General features: G+C 38.0%; 1 protein-coding gene across 1 annotated transcript in view; it reads right to left on the bottom strand.

The window, feature by feature from the left end:
• Window positions 1-24,768, bottom strand: part of TSPAN8 (tetraspanin 8) — a 232,306-nt gene that overhangs the window by 203,798 nt on the left and 3,740 nt on the right. Inside the window, exon 3 of the mRNA XM_060025243.1 lies at window positions 9,726-9,892. The gene's annotated coding sequence lies outside the window, so the exon portion shown is untranslated. The remainder of the gene's footprint in view (window positions 1-9,725; window positions 9,893-24,768) is intronic.

The raw sequence follows: 24,768 nt of genomic DNA on the forward strand, positions 1-24,768 counted from the left end.
AGACTTAAGCTCGTAGTCTGCAAAGTGTCCTCTAGTGTCCAAAAGCTCTCACTGCATGTAAAAATAGAAACCTTTCTCCAGTCACAAGATCAAGGATCGCTCTCCCTGCCCACAGCCTGCTACTTGGTAGTCAATCTGGTGACTATTTTTCAAGGTTCCACATGGTTTTCCACTTAATCTTGATAATCAGTCAACAAAGCAAACAATGTAATTTAAAGCATCCTGATTTAACGGCCAAAAGGAGGCGACAGAGCATCTAAGAATATGGTCTGGAGTCTGACGGCCTGGGAGGGTAAAACCTTGCACTGCCACTTGCTGGCTTTGTGACCATGGGTGAATGAATTAATTTTCTTGCTTTCAGCTGACACATCTGTAAAGTAGGGATAATAACATTATCACCTCATAGAATAACCATAATAATCCTAGGAGGTAATAAATATTATTAACCAAACCTGGAGCCAACCTACCTCAGAATCTTTTTCTTATGTTATAGTAAATTTCCCCTATTCTTAAAGCTACTTTCGGTGTGTGCTTTCCACTATTATTTGCAGCTATTGCCAACCCACTGATAACACTGACTATTGTAAATGAGTATTTCAAATTACATTCTATAGTCTTCCCGTGGGCTGGATTTTAGCGCACTACAGACTGTTCAATTATATGGATCATCTAACTCACTAGTTATACAGATGAGAAAACCAAGGCCCAAAGATATTAAGTGTCTTATCCCAGGTCACACAGCTGCCAGAGCTGGGACTGTCTAAAACTCAATATGCCTGGCTCCCAGTCCAGTGCCCTTTTATCACATAATTCATTTCATTCCTCTTCTCCATCCATAAAAGTCAACACAAATCACACTCCAAATCAGAGGCAGCAGAGGAAGCAACTATTTCTGCAACACAAGATGTGACAACAACTAACCACTTTTTAAAGGCAGATAATGGATTAACATGATATTATAATGAAAAGATATCGGAAGAACTACTGTGAAAGCAAAAGATCAGTCAGCTCAATAATGTTTGAAATATCACTGATCAGACCTTGATATACAGAAAAATATAAACAAATGGAGGAACCATTTTAATGTGCTTACTTACAACCAACCCATGATACTGCCTCTACCTGCTTCCCTGCCCTCGGTCCAGCCCTGTGGTTAAACTCACTAGCCCTATTACTAGTTCTTTAATTAGAACCTGGCTATCATTCTGCCTTCCCTCCAGTTTACATCCTGCTATCTCTTCTTCTTGAGTCTGGGGGAGTGAGGAATAGAAAGATGATATTTACATTTGCTACTGCTCTGGAACTATCTTTACACAGACCTTCACATGGAAAGTTCACTGTCATTCAGGTCTCAGCTGAAATGTCACCTCCTCCTCAGATGGGTCCTTTCTCATGATAGCCTAAAGCAGCCCACTCTCATCTCCTTATCACATTACCCAGTTTTATTTTATCACAGTACTAGTTACTACCTGCTGTTTTCTTTTTTTCCATTAATTTTTGTATTTATTTCTTCTCATTTCCTCCAGCTAAAATGCGTACTATTAGATACCCTGACTGTCAGCAGCATTGTAACTCCAGGAGGTAAAGCAGTGACTGAGAATAAGTACTCAATAAATGTTAGCTGAGCATTGCCTAAGTTTACACTGTTAGTTCCAGAGCCAAGATTAAAATTCAGATGTCTAGCCACCAATTCTTTTCACTGCATTCTGACTTCTACATGACTTTATCTTGGAACATAATAAATTTTTTTAAACATCTTTATTGGAGTATAATTGCTTTACAATGCTGTATTAGTTTCTGCTTTATAACAAAGTGAATCAGCTATACATATACATATATCCCCATATCCCCTCCCTCTTGCATCTCCCTCCCACCCTCCCTATCCCACCCCTCTAGGTGGTCACAAAGCACTGAGCTGATCTCCCTGTGCTATGCGGCTGCTTCCCACTGGCTATCTATTTTACATTTGGTAGTGTATATATGTCCGTGCCACTCTCTCACTTCATCCCAGCTTACCCTTCCCCCCGCCGTGTCCTCAAGTCCATTCTCTACATCTGCATCATTATTCCTGTCCTGCCCCTAGGTTCTTCATAACCCTTTTTTTTTAGCTTCCATATATATGTGTTAGCATACGGTATTTGTTTTTCTCTTTCTGACTTACTTCACTCTGTATGACAGACTCTAGGTCCATCCACCTCACTACAAATAACTCAATTTCATTTCTTTTTATGGCTGAGTAATATTCCGTTGTATATATGTGCCACATCTTCTTTATCCATTCATCTGTCGATGGACACTTGGTTGCTTCCATGTCCTGGCTATTGTAAATAGAGCTGCAATGAACATTGTGGTACATGACTCTTTTTGAATTATGGTTTTCTCAGGGTATATGCCCAGGAGTGGGACTGCTGGGTCGTATGGTAGTTCTATTTGTAGTATTTTAAGGAATCTCCATACTGTTCTCCATAGTGGCTGTATCAATTTACATTCCCACCGAATATAATAAATTTTAACATGTGCTACTTACTTTACCTATATTGACCTCTACCTACCACCTCCTTTAAATTAAAAGTACACTTACCTTTTAAGGCCTATTTTATTTTCACCATGGTGCTTTTTTTTTAAATCACACAATCAAATTTAATCAATCCTTTCTCAGTGTTAGTATAACATCTTTATTATATTTCATTTTGGAAACTTAACTTACCTTGTTTTTCATCTGGCTCTCCTGACTCTTAGCTTATCTTCTTTTTTATCTAGACTATAAATTGTCTGAAGATAGTGATGGTGTCTAATTCTTTTTCATTCCTCCCTATGCCTATCAGACTGTCTTAAATATAGAAGTTATTCAATAAATTCTTGCTGAATTAAATTATTTTCTCTCTACACAAAGATTTTGTTGACTTCCAGAGATGTTGGGTGGTCAAAATACAATAAAAAGCACTCAAGGAGGCAGAACAACCTGTTTGTTGACAATAATGATATTTCCAGGGAATATATCGGAACAACTAAGGTTCAAGGCAATATTCCACACATTCTAGAATGAATTCCATGGAGGAATAAATTGCATCTCACTGACTCAGAACCTATAAATATTTTTCAAGTAATATCTACACAGGATATTGAATTCCAAACAACTTTTGAAAACCACTAATCATTCACATTCTTCCCCAAATGTCACACAGTGTAAAACTGATGGATCTTTTGTGACCTGATGACATTTGTCTCCATTTCTGAAGGCATTATAATGGAAATGTGGTCTTCTATCATCCTGCTACAGTTGGTATAAATCCACTAGATACTTTTTAAAAATATTTTGGGAACACACAGTCATGCAAACCAATGTCTGCCTGTCCCAGCAGGGGATAGTAAAAGACTTTACAAACACCAGATGGGATTTAACAGCATTAGTAAAACATAAAATGCTCCAAGAGTGCTAAGTCACTTCACGAACAACTCAAAGCAAATATATTTAATTTCCATTATACATATTTTTCTTTCTTAAGAAATTCTAAAATTTTCCAATAAAAGTTTTATCATAGTCCTCTGACACTTAATTTCTCTTAAAATTAAATTATAATTATTTACCCTTTGGACACTATGCACAGATTATTATTAGTGGATATATTAACAACTTTCTAATTTTACCACAAGTATAGAACATCTGGAGTTCTAAATAAGCAGTCACCTGATTTCAATATTTAAATGCTTGCTTCACCAGAAATCCAACAGTCTAACATGCCTTTTTATTCTTGTCATATCTAACTTTAACCTTGTAACCATGCAGGAGTTGATATTTTGACAAATATTTTACAAAATAGTAATTGCAAATCATTTAACAAAATATGACCTAGAAAGACATTACTACCTAATTTTTTTTAAATATGATTTTCTTGGACTTTTCAGGGAATATAATATTGTCATAAAATGGAGTCAATTTTCTATTCAAGGCGAGCAGAAGCACAGATAACCCTCCCTACTCCAAAAGAAATTACTCATGCAATTGGATTTTATTGTGTGTTTTACTCAAATAACAAGCAGCCAGGTTGAGGGTAAGAAGAGACAGGATGTCTACAAATGTTCTTTACTATTGTTTTACTTAGATTAACATTAGAAAATGATTCTCTTTGCCTAACCACCTCTCAGAAATGGTTGCAATCCAGAAGAAAGCAGTTGAAAGTCAATCTGAGATTAAATTTTAGCTGCATATAATATAGTAAGTATATAATCCACAAACAAGGCAACTCAAGGAAAAAAAGGGGAATTCCCTGGCAGTCCAGTGGTCAGGACTCTGCGCTCTCACTGCCAGGGGCCCGGGGTTCAATCCCTGGTCGGGGAACTAAGATACCACATGCGGCACAGTCAAAAAAAAAAGAAAAAAAATGTATTCGGGCAGCCCACCCCATGGACCACAGCCATGCCTACGAGCAGAGATGCAGCCTTCCATCCTCTGAACCACCACACTTATCTCAGATAAGAAACAATTCAAAGCAATAAAATGCTATAACAGCAGTCAGAGCAGCGCGAGTCAAACACCTGCTAGCTCACTTGATGACAGTCCCCAAACCAGAGGTCAAGGTTATGAATTTGCTCAAACATGAGGTCAAGAAAGGGGCTCTGTTCACAGACAGTAACTTTTTTTTTTTTTTTTTTTTTTGACCGCACTGCGCCACACGTAGGATCTTAGTTCCCCAACCAGGGATCAAACCCATGCCTCCTGCATTGGAAGCGTGGAGTCCTAACCACTGGACCTCCAGGGAAGTCCTGACAGACAGTATCTTTAATCTCAAAGAGAATGAACTTCACAAAAAAGCAAATCTAATGATGTCAATCTCCTATTTAAAACTCTTCAACGGCTACCCTCTGACCTCAGGAGAAAGTTCGAACTCCCTAGCACGCCATCCAAAGCCTTCAGGACCTGGGTCAGCTTATTTCTCTGGCTTGTCTCTCAGCCTTTCCCCTCCCTGCATCAAGGCTGCTCAGCAACAGACAATTCCCCACAAACATGCTAATCCTTCAACCTAGCACACCCTTCCCTCAGCTTCTCCTGACTTATTTCCATCCATAGCCCAGGGGTCCACTTAGAGGGCAGCTTCTCCAGGAGTCCTGCATCCCCAAAGTCTTGGGAGAGCAGAAAATCCTCCCGCAAGCTGCTCCCAGTGCTTTAATCCATATCCCATGGATCTCACTGTATTCAAATTGTAAGGCAGTTTGTTTGTCTCCACTGCTGGCCTGTGTTATTTAATCCTTCTGAAAACCAATGAGGTAGGCCTTACTGTGCCATTGTACAGATTAAGAAACAAAGACTCAGAGATAACTTACTTGAGGTCACTTATTTCATGGTGGGAGAAGAACTAAAACCCTGTACCTTCCCTTAACTATCATACTATGAGGCCACCCAGGGTAGAGCCTTAATCCAAGCATTATGAATTGTTATTATATTAAACAAGATTGTAGAGAGAGAAAATGCTTAGCATAGGACCTGTGACATATACTATGTGCTCAATAAATATGAGCCATCATCATCGCCATCATAATCATTATTAGCATTAGCTTTATCACTGTTTGGTCAAAGTTCATCTCTTTCAACGCAAAACTCCAGGAATCCTGCCAAACCCAGGATCTTTCCAAACAATGAGATCAATCATTAAGTGATGGTTTTCTCAAACTACTTCCCCTGCTTTTCTTCCTTAGAAGTCTTTAAAACCAACCTGTATTATGCTTCTAAAAAAGACAAAAAGAGGTTGCTCTCAAATGAAATCCCTTTTCACTTCCTTCCACCAGCACTCATTCCTTGGTTATTGAGGGTTACATTAAAGAGTCTAAAAAAGTATGTGTTTCACATATTTGGTGTCGTTATTCTATCACTGTTTTAGCGTGATATCCATCTTGATCCTTTTGGCTTGACCTAAGCCCATTATATGTGAGGCCAAGCTAGAGTGAATTTTTACAAAACTCTTTATTTCTTTAGGGATGTGAAACTGAACCTTGTCCCAATGGCAGCAGCATCTATTTAAAGACAATCTGATTTTGTAGGAACTTAGATGGAAAACAATGAAAACAGGAACTGTCTGCTATTAAATATGTTTCCTGTAACCCAAGCTCAGTAAATTGAGTCTCTTGGTTTTGCTGTTGTTCCACCTCTGGGAGTCCTGTTTAAATCAACAGGGTTTTGTGAGTACAGATCAATGGCAGGATTTTCAGTTTCACAGAGAAACAAAGCTTTCCAGGAGAAAGAATCGGCCAGTGCACAGCAAGTACAGTGTCTTAATTGAAAATGCTCTTTCAAGCTCTGAAAACTTGTGTTAGTTCATTGAATCTGGGATTTGTTCCTCCACACTGAAAGCTAAGTGCACAATTTAACATACTTGGCATTTTCTTTTTTAAGGGCGATCCAAACTTTGAAATGCCTCTTGCATTACAGGTCCAAAGAGCCCTCATGAAAAAATAAAATAAAACCTTTGGTTATCAACTTATTCACAGTAGCAGATTGGAGCTGCAGTTTATAACTTTCAATTTCCTGAGAGCAAATGTAAGATATTTAGCCAAAAATATTCCAATTTATAAGTGATCATACAACTTTTTCTATCAGCTCCCATACTGGAGATTCAGCTTCTTGATTAAGAATTCAGAGTTTTATTTTAAATTTATGGGTAAAAGAGTGAAGAGTGAAAACTTGGCCACATCTCCGGACACTAGACAGTGGATCCAACGAGAGCTCCTGGGTATAGGAAGGGTAAGTCCTGCATTGTGCACACAGGGCTGGGAACTGGGCAGGACAAAAGCAAGCAGAGAAGAATTGAGGAGGTAATAGAATGGCAGTCGAAGAGGAGGGTGGAACAGAGGAGAAATCTTGAGGTACCATCTTCATCTACCAGCATCTATGTAAAGATGAAAAAAGTGCTTCGTTCCATATCTAATCTCAACCCTATATTGCAAGTTCTAGAGATAAAGTGGGAACTTCTCAGCCATCAAGGGACGAATCCCAAAGCACTAGGCACTGTCCACCCCCTCCGTCTCTGAGAAGCTGACAGAGCTCCAAGATCTGGGAGATGATTTTGGACTATTCCCAGATCTCCAGGCCTCTGGAAACCTCAGAAGGGACCACAGAGTCCCACTCAGTGCTGCCTTCCCATCCATCCCAATGTGGAGAAAAGACATCACATTCTCCATTCTACTCTCTTACCTTCATGTACAAAATGCTCAAGGCTCTCATAACACAGCCTTAGTATACCAGAGTTGAGCTCAAAAATCTTTACATACATGGAAGCCATGCATTTTTCTCTGAGTATCATTTTTGTCTCTATTGTACCAAGAACTTAAGATTCATAGTATCTTTCCCTAAATCCCATGAGTATAATTTTTTAAAGCATGGGCGGGAAACGGATTGACCATTTTAATGGTGTGAGCACGGGATTTACATGCATTTTTCCAGGTTTTCTGAGAAGAATGGGAATAAAATTTTTTCAAAGTAAGAAAGAATTTCAGAATGCCTAAAGGAAGCTACATAAATAAATAATCTTTTATGTCTAATGCAGCGCTTATTAACATGGACTCCTATGGCCTTCAATGCTTCAATACACGACTACCCGGAAAGTTTATGCAAATTTAGGGTGCATACACATTTTAGTATTTTATGTAGACGGGGCTCATTGCTTTTATAAAATTTTAAATATGGTAGATGGCCCCCCAAAACAAGTTTTAGAGGAGTTAAATTAACAAGAAGTGCAAATTTTCTGTTTCATACTATCTTTCAGCCCTTCAATGCCACAAAATTTTTGCCACGGTTGAGCACTTTGCATCTGAAGACAGAGCTATAGATTGAAGAGTCCGCTGATTGAAGACATTGATAAAATAGCAGCCGTCTTGATTGTTTATCCTGTTCTCTTCCTGCTTTCTACAGGAGCCCCAAGTTAATGAAATACCCATTCCAGGAGCAATCTCTACACCTACAGACCTATTTGTAGTTCCAGGGCCAGGTTCAGAGAGCTGAGAGTAAGATAGACTCAATAATAGCCAGTATTTACTGAGAGCTCCTGATCTATGTACCAGGCACTCTGTGAAGCATTTTTTCTCACTCGGTCTCCATAACAATCCCATTAGATTACTACTGCTAGTATTCCCATTTCACGCATGAGAGTTAGAAAATTAAGTCTTTGCCCAAGGTTATGCAATGAGAAAGTGGTAAGACCAAAAATCTAAACCCAGATGGTCTGACTCCAGAATCAACAGTCTAAGCCATTGTGATACGCTTCTCCAGAAGTTTTCCAGGAATATCACTGAGGAAGCAGGCAATCGAGACAGCACTTCCGTTTTTCATCCTGACCTAATATTTCTGAGCTGAGCAAGAATCTGGACATCGTCTCATCACCCATCTTTACAGGGGAGAAAACCAGAGAGATTTCACAGTATAATGAAGAAGAGATAGATGGAGCAGCAATAAAAAAGCAAATGGGGACAATGCAAAAATACACACGTATAATAGAAGAAAGTGTAATTGATAAAGCACATTTATTAAATGGTAGTTATCTTTATCTGAAGTACTACTTTTTTAAAATGGAAGTTATCTTTATCTGAAGTACTACTTTTTTTTTTAGCGGTACGCGGGCCTCTCACTGTCGCGGCTTCTCTCGTTGCGGAGGGCCCACCGGCCCAGCCGCTCCGCGGCATGTAGGGATCCTTCTTGGCCGGGGTACGAACCCGTGTCCCCTGCATCAGAAGGCAGACTCTCAATCACTGCGCCACCAGGGAAGCCCTGAAGTACTACTTTTAAAATCTATCCAAGAGAGCATTGTGTAAGAAGGTAAAAAGGTACACCCATTTTGGAAAACAATTTGACAGTCCCTCAAAATGTTAAACAGATATGACCCAACAATTCTATTCAAGTATACACCCAAGAGAATTGAAAACACATGTCCACATAAAAACGTGTACACTAATGTCTAATGTTCATAGCAGCGTTGTTCATATGCCAAAAAAATAGAAACAATAATCCAAATGTCCAGCAATTAATAAATAGATAAATGAAGTGTGGTATATCTATACGGTGGGAGACTATCTGCCAATAAAAAGCAATGAAACTTTGGTACGTGCTACCATACGGGTGAACCTCAAAAACATTATGCTAAGTGAAGTAAGGCAATCACAAAAGACCACATATTGTATGATCCCAGTTACACAAAATGTCCAAAATAGGTAAGTGACAGAGACAGAAAGATTAGTTAGTGGTTGCCAGGCGCTAAGGGCAGGGGAGAATGGAGTGAGAAATAAGGAATTATAGCTAATGGATAGAAGTTTTATTTGTAGGGTGATGAAAATGTTCTATAATTAGATTATGGTGATGGTTGCACAGCTCTGTAAATATACTAAAAACTATTGAACGGTAGGGCTTCCCTGGTGGCGCAGTGGTTGAGAGTCCGCCCCCCTATGCAGGAGATGCGGGTTCGTGCCCCAGTCCAGGAAGGTCCCACATGCCGCGGAGCTGTTAGGCCCGTGAGCCATGGAGCGGTTAGGCCCATGAGCCACGGCCGCTGAGCCTGCGCGTCCGGAGCCTGTGCTCCGCAAGGGGAGACGCCGCAACAGTGAGAGGCCCGCGTACCGCAAAAGCAAACAAACAAAAAAACTATTGAACTGTAAATTTTAAGAGGGTGAACTTTATGGCATGTAAATTATATCTCAACATGGCTGTTAAAAATTGTTTTAAAATTAGCATGTGTGCTTCCTACCTTTACCACGGGGAGTGTAACAGCAACGGTAAAGTTGTTTCATCCCCACCTTTCAGCCATACTGCTTGCACTCTCTTCATCTGTCTTCCGGTAAAAGCATCACTCACGACCAGCAGGGGGAGCTCAAACGATAGCTTTATCCGGTCTCTGCTCCCAATCACAAACAGCTGTGAGGGCAGAAAGACTATTTTCAAATTTAGAGAAAATGAAAGATAGTTGAGTTTTATCCTTACTTATCCCCACCAAAAGGATTGAAAAGTTGATATGAGCATTCATCTCTTTAAAACAAACCCACATCGATCCTCTTACACATCTCAGCTTTTCAATTACATTGTATTCTCCATAACACAATATCTAGATTATAATAGGATAGACTATGATGTTTGACCGAATACTTCTGTGCTCTTTCCCTATAAATTGCTTTTAAAACAGTCAGTGAAATCCAGCAGAAGAACAAAAAGTTAGCATCTTATGTATAGAATGTCTTTATCATTACACGCTACCTAGTTGCACCTCCCATCTTTGCTCCAGCTCTGGGATCAACTGATTTGTAATATTATCACAGTGCTTAGGATTTTAGTGCAAAATAAATGGTAGCTATTTTTGTTGCATTCCAGGCTGAGAAACAGCTTTTGAAAGGGCATTTATTTATTCAAGAAAGTTTACTGAATATCTACTATAAGCTAGTCAGTGGTGGGGAAAAAACAGGTATAGAAACTGTCCTCATGGCTTGTACTCAGGTGGGGGAAAGGTGAAATTAAACAAACATATAAATAAGATGTAATCCTAAATTATAATAAGTACATTGAAGGAAAAGCACAAGGTAATTAGAGAAATGATAACAGGAGTATCTAATTTAGATTGGGCAGTCAGGGAAAGTCTCTGAGGAGTTAGCAATTACACTGACAATGGAAGACAGAATGTTCTAGGTGGAGGAAATACTACTGTGTGCATCTTGAGTCAGGAAAAGACTTCAAGAAGGCTTGGGCTGGAGCCTAATGAGGAGAGGGAACACGGTGCTAGAAGACGTTAGAGGGTAGGGTAAGTGCCAGGTCATGTAAGGCCCTGTGGGCTCTAGGAAGGGGGTTGTATTTTACTTTAAATGTAACGGGGAGCCACTGAAGAATTGTAAGCATACAAGTGGGTTGTCAGAGTTGCATTTTTATTAGACCAATCTGGTCATAAAGTGGAAACTTGATTAAAGAGTCTCAAAGCAGAAGTGGGAAGGGTATGCTAGTTGAAAGAAACCATCCATTTTGTTGTGAATGAAATGTGAGGTTCAGGGGCGGTGGGAAGTTATAAGAGTCATTCTAGAAAGACAATGACATACTCCCAGGCCCATTTCATGGCAGGCTCCAGAATCCATGGCATAATCTGTGTTTACCCTAGTTCTCTACCAACACCAATCCTAGCCACATCTTCAAAAAGAATCAGCAACTATGAAAAGCATACCCAAGCAAACAGTAACGCTGCTTTTCCCTCTCTGAAGTTATGTAGAGCCATTCTTAATACAGGGGAAAAAAATCAATGTACACACATGTTTCCCAGAGAAAACATGTTTAATTTTAAAAAGTATACATGCTTCCTAAAATTGCGACCCCTCGTTGCACCAGCTGTTAGAATTACAATGGTGCATCAAATGAGGGTAATCAATTTTACACAGATGAGGAAAGATATAATATTTCAAGCCAAGCTTTGGAATTAACTAAATTTACATGCATGTTGTAGTGGAAAGAGCATGGACTATAATTTCAGAGGACGTGGGGTCAATCCTTACTCCGCCACTTACAAGTCGTATCTTTGGGCAATTTACTTGACTTCCCCAAACATCTGGTTCCGTGAGTGTAAAATGTAGATAATAATAATGTCCACCTCACGGAGAGGTCGTGAACATGAAATGAGCATGTTCAATGCTCAGTGGCTTTCCAGATCATTACTTTAAGAATGTATAAACTATTCAGTGTAAAATAAGCTACAAGGATATATTGTACAACACAGGTAATACAGGAAATATTTTATAATAACTGTAAATGGAATATAACCTTTAAAATTGTGACTCTTTATATTGTACACCTGTAGCTTATATAATATTGTATATCAACCATCCTTCAATCAAAAAAAAGAATGTACTTCCAAAAATTTAATCAAGTTCCTGAAAATAAAACTTCTGTATGAAAAATAGAAAATTACCTTCTCTTCAATAACATTTTTTGGCTTGTTTTACTTATTTTTTTTAAGTTTTTTATTGGAGTATAGTTATTTACCATGTTGTGTTAATTTCAGGTGTACAGCAAAGTGAATCAGTTATACTTATACACATATCCACTCTTTTTTTAGATTCTTTTCCCATATAGGTCTTTGATAACATTTTAACATGATTGGCCACCTCAATCAAATTCTATAAATTGAAACATTTTGACGTTCAATTCTCTGCATCAAAAAAAAAATCAAACTATCAAAGAAACTGGTTATAAATTTTCAATATTGCAGAAGTGCTAGATATTGGGAAAATAAAGATACATGAAATAAATGGAATGAACAAAACGAAAGAATAATAGTTTCTAAAGAATGAGGTTGTTAGTTTCCAAAATCAATAGATATAACTTAGAAACAAAATCATTGGTCAGTTTAAGGGTATTATGAAAATATTTCCAACACCTCAGCTCTATCACTTACTCGTTACATGACTTTAGCAAAGCCCCTTAAACTTGGCAAACTTGAATTTCCTCACTTATAAAATGAAGATAATAGCACCTAATTCATAGATTTATTGTGAAAGATAAAATCGTGCCTCTAAAGCACTTTTGCGTAGTACCTGGCACGAGTAGGTTCTGAATAAATGTCCGTTGTTATTTTTTGTTTCAATATCTGAAAGCCTGTTTTAGGTCTTTTGAACATAGAATATTTTCGACTGTTTTATTTATCTCAGACATTCTCAAATAGATTAGATAACTTCTATTTCTGTTTCAAACAGGTTAAATGAATGTACTCCAAGTAGACTGACTGTTCCCATCACTCCATCAGAATTGCTCTTGCTAAGATTTATTAATGACCTGCACTACGCTAAACCCAATAGACAATTCTCCCTTTTCATCTTAAATCTGTTAGGAGCATATTTCACTGTTGATCACTCATTCCCACTTGAAGTATTTCCTTCCCATGGCCTCCAGAACACCGTTTTCTCCTGATTTTCCTCCTCCCACACTGGCCATTCTCCTTCCTAACCTTTGCTGGTAATGCTTCAGTGCCTCAACCTCTACTGTAGACTTTTTATAGGGTAGTTTCAGAGTATTTCAGGCTTGGTCTTCAGATCTCTTCTCTTTTCTATCTGCACTCACTCCTTTAATGATCTCAGAAAGTCTTGTTGCTTTTATTCTATTTTATTTATTTATTTATTCTTTTTTTGGAAAAGGTGGTCTTTTTAATAACTGCTTTTGTCACCAGGTTAAGTCATGCAGTTACAAAGTAGTTAGAAATTTCTGAAAGGATCTTATTGTTAAAAAAAGAAAAGCTCATTTTTAATGCCTCCTGTGTTCCGACAATTATCAGCTTTAAATTGCCAGCCTGGTGTTCTCCTCTGAATGCCAGACATACATATTCAACTACAAACTCAGTGTTTCCATTCAGACATACAATATGCTCTCAAAATGAACATGTCCAATTCCAACCTTCTTTTCTTTCCCCCAGACCTTTCCTTCCTGCAGTCTTCCCCATCTCAATTAATGGCAACTTCAATCCTTCCAGTTGCTCAGGTCAAAAACTTTGAATTCTTCCTTGATTCCTCCCTCCCTCTCACAAACCCCACATCCAATCCATCAGCAAATTCTGTCAGCTCTATTTTCAGAACATCTCCAGACTCTAACCCCTAAACCAGCCACTTGTCATCACTTCCACTGCTACTAGCCTGGCCCAAACCATTACCCAGATTACAGTAGCCTTGCCTTCTGTCTTCAGGGCACTCAAGCTGCACTGGTCTCCTCTCTGTCCTTTAAACGTGGCAGTCCTGCCCCTGCCACTCAGAGGGCTTGCATTTGCTATTTCTTCTTCACAGAAAGGTCCTCTGCACCGACGCCTGCACGACCCACTCTCTTACTTCCTTCAGGTCTTATCCAGATGTCACCTCTCTTTGAACCCTACTCTGGTCATTCTACTTAAAACTGCAATTCACCCTCCCTACCTCCCCATTCCTGCTTTACTTTTGCTAATTACCACCTGATGTTCTATGTATTTTAATTATCAGTTTGTTCATTGTGTGCCTGTCTAGAATGTACACTCGCTCTGGAATGTAAAGGGCAAGAATTTGTGTCTATTTTGTTTGGTTGCTGTGTCTCCAAAACCAAGAACGCCATCTTGCCATAGCAAGTACTCAATAAATATTTGTTGAACAAGTGAAAATGATGACGGGCTAGTTTTCCTAGGCCAAGAATAGAATGTTAATTAACCTCCTAAATATAATTAAAGCCTTAAGGCTTTTGGCATTTAAGTTGATCAATTTTAAATTTTAACTTGCTTATGAAACAAATTCTATTATATAGCATGTAAAACAGTTGGTCCCTTAACATCCTCTGTTTGTGTATATTCTCTGTGTGTATATATATATATATATATATATATATATATATATATATATATGTATGTATGTATGTATGTATGTATATTTACTCATAGATAAATATAAACTACAGGCAAACACATTCCTTTTATAGCACCACACTAAGTTTAGTTTATACATCAAACCAGAACTTAAACCTCAGTCATATGCTGCTCTTTTCCCTCTAAGGATTTCCATTCTTGTTTCTCTTTGGGGGTAACGACCTAATATGTGTTTTGCAAAACAGCACTTTGGGGGAATTATAGTTAATATACATAAGAATTTAAATTAGAAGTCAGGAAGCAGTTCCCCTTTTTCCTAAGAGTTTTCAATAACATGAAAAGAATCCATTTCTTCATCCTAGAACCTGGAACCTTAAGTGAAACATCCAACAGGGGAAGAAATCACAGGACATGTGAAATTCCATCACAAATTTTTTTAACCGCATTTTTGGGGTTTTAGTGTTTGGTGTTTGTTTTTACTATCCTCTAGTATGTCAAGAAATCCTGATTCTTATAAAAAGCCATCCTAGAGCTATGGCCAGTAAATTGACATAAGAACTGAAGTTCTACCAGCCAGAGATAGTAACTAAATATTATTATTAGAATAAATGTTTTCCTTTACTATTCTAACTTTACCATCTAAGGAATTACTCTTTTTAATACTCTTCCATCATAGACTTTTTATAACTTTTTAAAATTCCCTTTGTCTTACCCACATTATGTAAAATAAACAAAAACTCTACTTTTAAAGGACTTTTAGTGAAAAAGAGTTGCCTATCTTGACAGTTTCTAAAGAAAGACAATTTTAGAAATCATATTATATTTTCCATTTATACCTCAGAATAAGCTGTATTTTATTTTCAAGATGGCCTCTTCTTTTAGCTTTTCTCCATTTCCAAAGTCTGTGATATTCACTTTTTCTTTCTTTGTAACTAATACATCTCTTCCTCTGAAAAAGATTTGCCAGATTTTTGCCACATGTTCTGTCCTGGGCTATGAGTACAAGCTCAGTGTGAAGGTTGAAAAGCATTTGGAAATGAAATGAAAAGCACATTCTCAAAGGTTTTGAATTTCCTGGAAAAACAACACCTCTTCTGACATTTCATATACAGACAAACCAACGGCTCAAGCCAACGTTGGAAGTCAACATTAATGTCGATCAACAATTGACTGTCCACAGTGACTTGGCACTAAAGTGGTCACGCAAGAAATTTTTTAACACCGTAGAAAACATTGATCTCTCTTTTTAAGAGATTTCAACCGAGTATGTATCTGAGGAAGTTCAGCTACTTAGTATAGCCACCTGTCCCCTTGCTGGAGACGACACACACACCTTCACAACACTCAAAACAGCCTCAAAATTGAAGTGTTAAAACTCTCATTAATATGATTCCTCCTCCATCGTCCTCGTTTGCCTGCCACTAGCATGAACCTACAGACCATTGAGCTGCCACCACAATTATACAGTTTTACAAGCAAAGGAAAAATAGAGAGAGATAATGCCTACAGGAAAAGGGTGAATGAAAGTAAAACTGTAAAACTCAACTGAGTAAAACTCAATTACTCATACTAATTGAGAAGGATAATAATTTTATGAGTGTTCGGAATAGTGTTTACGTCATCTATCTATTAAAAGAGAGATTACTAAACAAATTAATGGTATAAACATCATTCTAGCCAATGCCACTCATTTTTGCATGTCATTTTATTTTATTCTCTCATTGGTAAATCTTGTTTCCCAAAAAGATCATTCGTGGCACTCAGATCAGTTTGTAAACGAGTACTTATTTGTGGTGTGTCTGGTTTTAATCAATGTCTATCACTCCCACTAGACCAGAAGCTCCAGGAGATCAGGGACCATTTCCATTTTACTCACCATTCTAGCCTCAGTACCAAACACAGTGCCAAACCAAGTAAGTTCTCAGTAAATATTTATTCCATAAATAAGTAAATATCCCTTTTAGGGCACTCTTTGTGCCTGGCACAGCTTAACTCTGTAATAGTGGGCAATAAATTCTTATTGAATTAAATTAAGAGGATAGCCTTAAGGAAGGTGGTTCTGGAACTACACATGTACTCATAAAACCACTGAAATAATAATTGTAAGTCACTTGTAACTTTCCTTCAGGCATGTGTTTAATTTGACACAATTTTGTTAAACCCAATTCCAGGAGTAGTTTTCTCTTTTGTTCGTACTCTAAATTAGTAAACATATTTCTTTTCAGCAAAAAGCATATGAGCCAGACTTTTCTCTCCCTCAAATGAGTTATTCCCCCAGCTACTCAAAATTATTAGTGGGTGAGGTTATGTCAGATTTCCATTAATAAGTGATTAGTCCTGGTATTGAAAACTAAGAATATGTAAATGTAGATAGAGACCATGATCAACCAACCAGGTACCAGTTGCTTAATAACCATACTTCTTCTGAATATTCTTCCTGGCTAAGTAACTGAACAAAAACCTTGTTTCAAACCACAAAGATGCAGCCTTAGTGTTTCACTGACACCTGCTTCATACCCACAATGATGTGCCTTTCAACAGATGTGCCTATAGTGTTTGACACCGTGCCTACCCATCCTCCTGGTGACAGCCTCTCTGGGCTTCCTTCTAATGCCCTTTTGTAACTGTTCCTTTCTGGTCTCTGCTGACTCCTCTTCCTGATTTCTCCTCGAAGTGTTGAGATTTCTCAGATTTGTCTTCTCTCTCTCTTCTCCTTGGGAAGCAGAAAGGAGAGCCTGACAACATAGGTTTAGAGTCAGCCCGCTTGAGGTCAAATCCCAGATCTAACATTCTCCAGCTGTGTGATCCTGGGCCTCAGTCTCCTCGTCTATACAGTCATATCTCGTTGTATTGCACTTAGCAGATACTGCATTTTTTACAACTGAAGGTTTGTGGCAACCCTGTGTCAAGCAAGTCTATCAGCGCCATTTTTCCAACGGCATTTGCTCACTTTGTGTCTCTGTGTCACATTTTGGTAATTCTTGCAACATTTCAAACTTTCTCATTATTATTATATTTGTTACGGCGACCTTTAACTAGAGACCTTTGATGTTACTACTCTAATTGTTTTGGGTGCATGAACTGTACCCATATGAGAAGGTGAATTTAATCGATTGTTAACAAAGGATTTAGAATATTACATAAATCTAGGTGTCGAAGCAGCAGCAGGATTTGAGAAGACTGACTCCAATTTTGAAAGAAGTTCTGCTTGTAGGTAAATGCTCTCAAACAGCATTACATGCTACAGAGAAATTGTTCATGACAGGAAGAGTCAATCAATGCAGCAAACTTCACTGTTGTCTTAATTTAAAAAACGTCCACAGCCATTCCAACCTTTAGCAACCACCACCCTGAAAAGTCAGCAGCCATCAGCATCAGGGCAAGACCCTCCACTTGCAAAAAGATTATGAATCACTGAAGTTTCAAATGATGGGTACCATTTTTAGCAACAAAGTATTTTTTAAGATATGTACATCAGCTTCTTAGACATACAGCTATTGCACACTTAACAGACTACAGCATAGTATAAACATAATTTTTACATAGTGGGAAACCAAAAAATTTGTGTGGCTTGCTATATTGCAGTCGTCTGGAAGCAAACCCATATCGCTAGGTAAAATGGGGGTATCTACAAAGTGGGGAAGTAAATAGTAACTACCTCATAGGGTTGTTTTGAGGATTAAATGAGATAATACCTGCAAAATGCTTAGAACAGTGCCTGATGAATAGTCAGTAAATGTAAGATATTTATCTACAATCCCTTCCTCCACAACTCCACCAGTTCCCACACTTACATCCATCACCTCTCAATATCAGTATCAACCATGACCACCTCATCAGCTAGAATTCCCAAACATATGGACGTCTATCCCTCCCCTCTCTCTGAAGAACCAGCCTGAATATCCAGTTGAGTCCTGGGCCACCCAAACTCAACATACCCAAATCTGGACTTTTCTTTCCCTCATCTGCTCATTTTTTAATAGCACCACCTTTCTCTCAACCAGCCAGCTTGGGAACTTTGTCTGTTGTATTGTTCTAGCTGGTATACCCAGAATATAATAGTGCCCAATAAGTATACACTGAATCAGTAGTCTTTCTGCCACCTTCTCCCTTCAATCAGCCCCAGGCCCCAATGCCAAAGTTAGGCTCCTAAGACGTAATTCCTTTCCTACCCATCCATCTATCTGAAATTAATTCAATCTTCTCCTAACTTTCAATTTTATAGCTTTGCACGCAAAAACTTTTTAAAAGCCCAAAAGTCAACCAAGTTTGAATTAAACACAATTTCCCAAATAGGTTCCAAGCTTTCCTGCCATCATCCCTATGTTCATACTGTTCCCTGCTCTTAAATATCTTTCTCCAATGTCAAATGACTGCCCTTGCTTTAAGACGCATCTCAGATGCAGGCTGCTCCATAAAGCCTTCCCTAATTCTACCAGCAGGACATGCTCCCTTCTGCCTCCAAGCTCCTATAACCTCTGAATTTCTCCTAACGAACTTCCCATACCCTGCATTCTAGTCTGGTCATTTCTCGCAACCTTGAATCCTCCTTGCTAAATTGAGAGGTCACATAGTGTATAGAACGGGGTCAAATCTGCTTCATACTTAGGGAAGTTTTTCAAGTTCTTTGAGCACCAATTCCCTTATCTGTGGGATAGGGAGAATAAACCATCATGAAGACATAAAAAAAATGGTATTTACAAATATTATTAATGAGGGATAATATTTTCCCATTATAAGTGGAAAACTACCACAATTGGGTAAAATATATATATATATATGTACTAAGAACACTGAAATGAAATAGGTAAAATGTTAACAGCTCTTATGTTCAAGTAGAGGGGTTGCACATGATTTGAATTGTGTTCTATAATTGTTTATGTTCAATATTTCTACAACTAGCTTGTATTCGTTCCTCTTGTAACTGACTTATCAAAGAAACATTTATAAAATGCCTTCAGAAACTACATTATGGCCTGATGAAACAGAAAGATGAAGAAAAATGACAGTTTATAAGGGGAAAAAAGTTTTAATTACTTGGGTAATATCATTCATAAAAGGGGGAAAAGTCTTTTATGTCTTCAAAATGCATTAAATTTCAGCCATTACGTGACTGGAAAAAGCTCAAGTAGAATAAAGAACCTTAGAAATCACCTGCCAAAAATATTTGCCACCGTAATTGGTTAGGACATTGTCACAGCTCCTGAATTTTGGGTTTTCTGAGCCCTGCATGTGATCTACCATTGGGAGAGAACAACACAAACACAGAGGCCATTGCATCAAGCCTGAGATCAAGAATTTATGTCTGGCTTAAATCAAAGAGTCCACAAGAAAGATTTGAAGCTGTAAAAGTCCATGTTATAGTCAGCACCCTAAGTGATTTTTGAAAACTTTTTTCAACTGCAAACTTGACGTATCCAAAGTTAAATTTATTATCTTTTTTTTCAAAGCCTGATCCTCTTCTGGGGCTTAAAAGTGTGGTTTTGGAGTCCTATTGGACCACAGATTCAATGTCAACTTCGCCACTTAATGGAAAAGAAACTTTGGAAAGTTATTTAATTTCTCTGAGCCTCACTTTCCTTATTTGTTTAAAAGAGGATAATTATATTTCCCCTACAAGTTGTTGACAGGGATAAATTTTTTAAAAGATGCATTTAAGTCACCTAGCACAGCACCTGGCACAAATAAGGACTCAAAAATGGTAACAACATTTTTCAGGAAATAATCATCATCTGCCCAGCCTCCCAGGCTAAAGGCAACAAAGACATTACAACCATTCTGTCCCTTGTAGGTATCATAGGCACGAAGTTGTGCCAATTCCACCCCTGAAATATCTCAGGAATCTAACACCTACTACCTCGCCATGTCCAGTGCTACATACTGATTGTGGTATTTCTCACCTCTTGCCCAAATATGCATATATTGAAATCAGTGATAACTCCTGACTCCTGCTCTCACAGTGTCCCATGCTGACACTAAAGTTCTCTTTTCCCAAAGATAAAATGTGACATCATTCCCCTGCTTAAAGATGCCCTGACCCCCTATTGCACCCAGGATCAAGCCCAAGCTTAGTAAGATGGCATATAACACCCTTTTCACAATCCCTCTGCCTTAGTGTATCTCTCCAGCTTCTCCTTATGCCAGTTTCCCAAGATTCACACATGTTCACCCTGAGCTAGCACCATGCTAATCATCGTCTAAAAAATTACCTTTGTCCTCATCACACTCGCAGGGATGACCTTCCACTTCTCTTCATTTAACAAACTCATGCTGAGCCTTCAAGAACTTGCTCCACATATCACCTTTTCTGTGAAGCCTTTCTCGGAGGCAGAGTTAGTTCCTCCCTCCTTTTTACCCTAGCAGCGTTTTTTTATCCCTGTTATTATCCTGCATTTTAATTTTCTGTTTTTCATGTCTGTCTTCTCAACTCAGTGGTGAATTACTTGAAAGCAGGCGCCATATGTATTTATCCCCACGTTTCCAGCGCTTGGTATCTATTGAATGTGCAATATATGTCTTTGGATAGATACATTTTAATTAAAACTGGGAATTGAGGCTTTACTAAAACTGGAAACCGAGGCCTGATAAATGTAACTCAGACTGTTTCACTGGCAAATGTTCCCAACCAAGGTGATCTCAAAATTTTGTGAAACACTCTCCTTTCATGGGAAACCACAGTAAATGTTCAAAGTACCATGTCATTAGCGAAAGAAAAAAGTGAAAGGCTCTATAGAGTTCAATAGACTTTCTCAAGGAAAAAGTTCAAGAAAAGAATGGAAGGTCCTTTATTACTACCATATATTAAGTGCTAACTGCATGGAAGTCCCTGTAACACATTAAGTCTTGTTCTGCTAATGGCTCTACAAAGTTGGTACAATTGTCCTCATCGTGCACATGAGGAAATTGGGCCTCACAGATGAAGTTTCTCCAAGTCCCACAACTTGTAAATGACGGAGCAGAGATTTGAACCCTGGTCTGTGAGAACCCAAAACCTGTACTGTGCTGCTATGTTATGCTGCCCTTCTCCTGGGTGACCAAGCCAATGACCCTCACACCATTCCACCCTCTCCCAGCCATCCCCATGGGAAGTTAGGGAGAAAATGGAAGGGGGAAAAACAGAGAGAATGTGTACAAAGGAGACTGAAGGTTGGGAAGAAAAGGAGAGGGATCGCCTCTTAGAAAATGTATTTAGAATATCTATATATTTTTAAAGCTGCAATGAGATTTCTTCCTACAAAATACAATCTAAAATCTCTGCAAAAGAAGAAAAATCTATGAAACGTAAAATCAAAATGTTAGTCCTTGTTAAAGAAGCATTAAAACAAACAGGCTCGCTTTATTAATCCACAAACCTAACAACACTCAACAAAAAGCTTCTGTAAATTTTAATTGCAGCAATCTGGACAATGTTTTATTATGACTCACTGACTTGAGCCACAATGTTTGTGCAATATATTTTGCCCTGCATTATGAGACTGTACTTGCAGTGAAATGCTACTATGCATACTCAATTAAAATACACCAGACTTATCAAAATAAAGCATTTGGGGAAATAGCGTGCTCTGTATTTGTTTACTTTCCTTTATAAATCCTGCATGTCCATGGAATAAAATCCATAAATTTGTTCTTCTAAGTGAGCTGTACAATTCCTTCCCCTTACTTTTACTATTACTATCTGCTCAACATCTCTTGTTTTTCTTTCATGAAATATGCTTATCAATGGTTATTTATTCTCTAGTGTTTGAGATAGAGCTCATTCCTAACATATAGAATGGTTTCTACTAGCTACTCTACAGATATGTCCCCAGAAGAAGAGACAGGAAGTTCTGCCCTGCACTCTGCAAAGGAGAATGTGTCCAGTGATGGCCACTCACTCACCTGAGCTGACCACTTCCTTTCTCCCCTCTCTGGGTTGTGCTTTCGAAGGTACTTCCCTCTCTTCCCTCATCCAACAAGTTCTAATGCTCCTTTTTTCTGTCTTTCTTCTGAAAATTGTTTATGAGATGAATATTCCAAAGTTTGCTAATGTTTATAGGTTCATAATCCCTTTGTCAAAAATGTCAAGGTCACAGATGCTGCAAAGGCAGAATTTTGGAGGATTTGAAAGATAGACTACATTGGGAATGATATCCCACATATTATATAAAACCCCCAGTGGAGTCTGAGGAAGCACCCTGCAATCAAACACATCAACATTTCTGTGGCAAACTGAGCGAATATTAACACGAAATGAGAAAAAGGCTATAAACAGATTCATGTCCGTTCAGTTCACATTGTGCCACCAAGTTTGTTTCAGAAACCTTTCCTTTTTCAGAGCTCTTACGATTTCAGAATTGCAGTTGAGAGATTGTAGATCTGAATATACTCTAGCAATGGGCCTTGGGAGAAGCATCTCTGCCAATGGGAACCTGTTGGCCTCTCATCATTTTGGAGCAAGGTGTGTGGTCTGTCTGAACCCTGACATTTAAATATGAGCATGTGGACACGAGAGATGGTTAAAAATCCTAAAAGCGTAGTTCTAAAGAAACCATAAGAAGATCCACCACAATGGGCACATGGAACAGTTTGTCTGGATACTAAGGTGATATTTGGCAGAATTTAAAAAACATGGGAATGAGCAGGAAGATCGTTTAATTTTAAGTATTTTATTATTTTTCTTCTCATTAATCTTATTCTTAGTTTGAAAAGAAAACCTCTCCCTGCTTTACATGTGAATTTGACTGGACACATGTTCCCAGGAAGCAGGCTGCCTACCAGTAGAATCATGTTCATTATCATACATGAAATAAAACAAGATCAAAATGAGCTAAAGAATTAATAATATCATGTACCACTGTCCTTTCTTTTAGCGTGTTGTGAACATGTGGATATATTTAAAGGTTTCCTTTGTGTTGGATAATATCAAAGACAGATCCGATTGATATTACATAATAAGCTATTTCAAAGTAATGAATTAGCTGAACTAATGCTTTCTTGCTAAAAAAATAATTCTGAAAGAAAATAGATCTTTATTCTTAAATCCTCCTCCTTTCTCAATTAATTAGACTTTGTTGGTAAAAGGAAGTTAAGAAATTCAGCATAAGCCTGATTATATCATGAATGTAAAATGAGCAGGGCAAATAATGGGCTCTATACTCTTTCAAACAAGTTAAATAAGTCCGTAATAGCCCACCAGTTGTGTAAACACTATTTCACTATACTTGTAAAAGAACTATTGACTTACCTGTTAACTTAAATTATCCTGGCATGCTTCAACTAAGCTTATTAGTAATTCATGCGGTGTACACAAATGTTTTTAGTTGTGGACTTTTAGCAAAGATTAAAGAATTAGGAAAGCATCCGTTTAGCAAGCCCAGAAACACAAACTACACAAACTGTACTTTACCAGAACTGATTTTAGGAACTTGCAAAGAGTCTAAGAAGTAAAAAGGGATTTCAATCCTGGCGTGAGATATTCCCATTAACAGTCAGCTCATTAACAGGCAGATACCTTCCAAAACCATAAATAATATGAACATCTCACCCAGACATAATACCAAATGAATCTACTTTAGCCTACTAACCTTACTATCACATGTAAGGGGTGGAGTTGTTTTTCTCTGACATCTCACTGCTATGTATTCCTGTGGGTAACTGGTTGTCTAAAGAAACTAGAAATATATATATTTAAGGGGGAAAACGTTGAATATATACTTGTCCTTTCTGTCACAGGAAAAAACCACCATTCTCTGCTCCAAATGGTTCCACTGCAGTCCAAAAAGACTACACTTTTATTTTTCTTTACCAAAATATGTGAATTTCTTTCTCAATAAAACAATAGCAAACCCAAGACACTATTCAGTTTAACCCTCTGTATGTCTAGAATTCCCAAGGGATTTGGGAAAGGGTAAAGAACTTAAAGTCAAAAGACTCAGGTTAGAATTTGGTTGCATCACTGACTTGTTAGTCACCATTAGGAAAATGACTTCCATTTCTTATCCTTAAATTTGGGGTAAGAATAATGCTGACCTCATAAGGTTGGTATGAGGTGAGGACTGAGTGGGAACATGTAAATGTATAAAGAGCTGAGTCAATGCTTATGGTCCTTATCATGCAATTTGATAACTTGATCTTATAAATTAAATGTTATTTGCCATAAAACAGAGAGACCACTACTCAGAGCCCTTACTAGAGCTTGCTTTCTTTTCTTTTTTCTTTTTGTTTTTCTTTGTAGTACACAAGGAATCTGGTTTGCTGTATTTTCTTCTTTATTAGCTAAGATAAAGTAATTAACATATATGCATTCAGACAATAAAATCACTATTAGAAGAACCATTCTTATTTTCAACCCATATGATTTTCCATGTTTTAAGGTCTACGAGACCTTGAATTTCATCAGGTCTCACTCACATATTCATGCTTCCTGGACTTGCAGGTTTTTCCTGAGCATCCTTGATCACTATTAGAAGAA

This window comes from Delphinus delphis, chromosome 11 (genome assembly GCF_949987515.2).
Source record: "Delphinus delphis chromosome 11, mDelDel1.2, whole genome shotgun sequence".
Taxonomy (NCBI): Eukaryota; Metazoa; Chordata; class Mammalia; order Artiodactyla; family Delphinidae; genus Delphinus; species Delphinus delphis.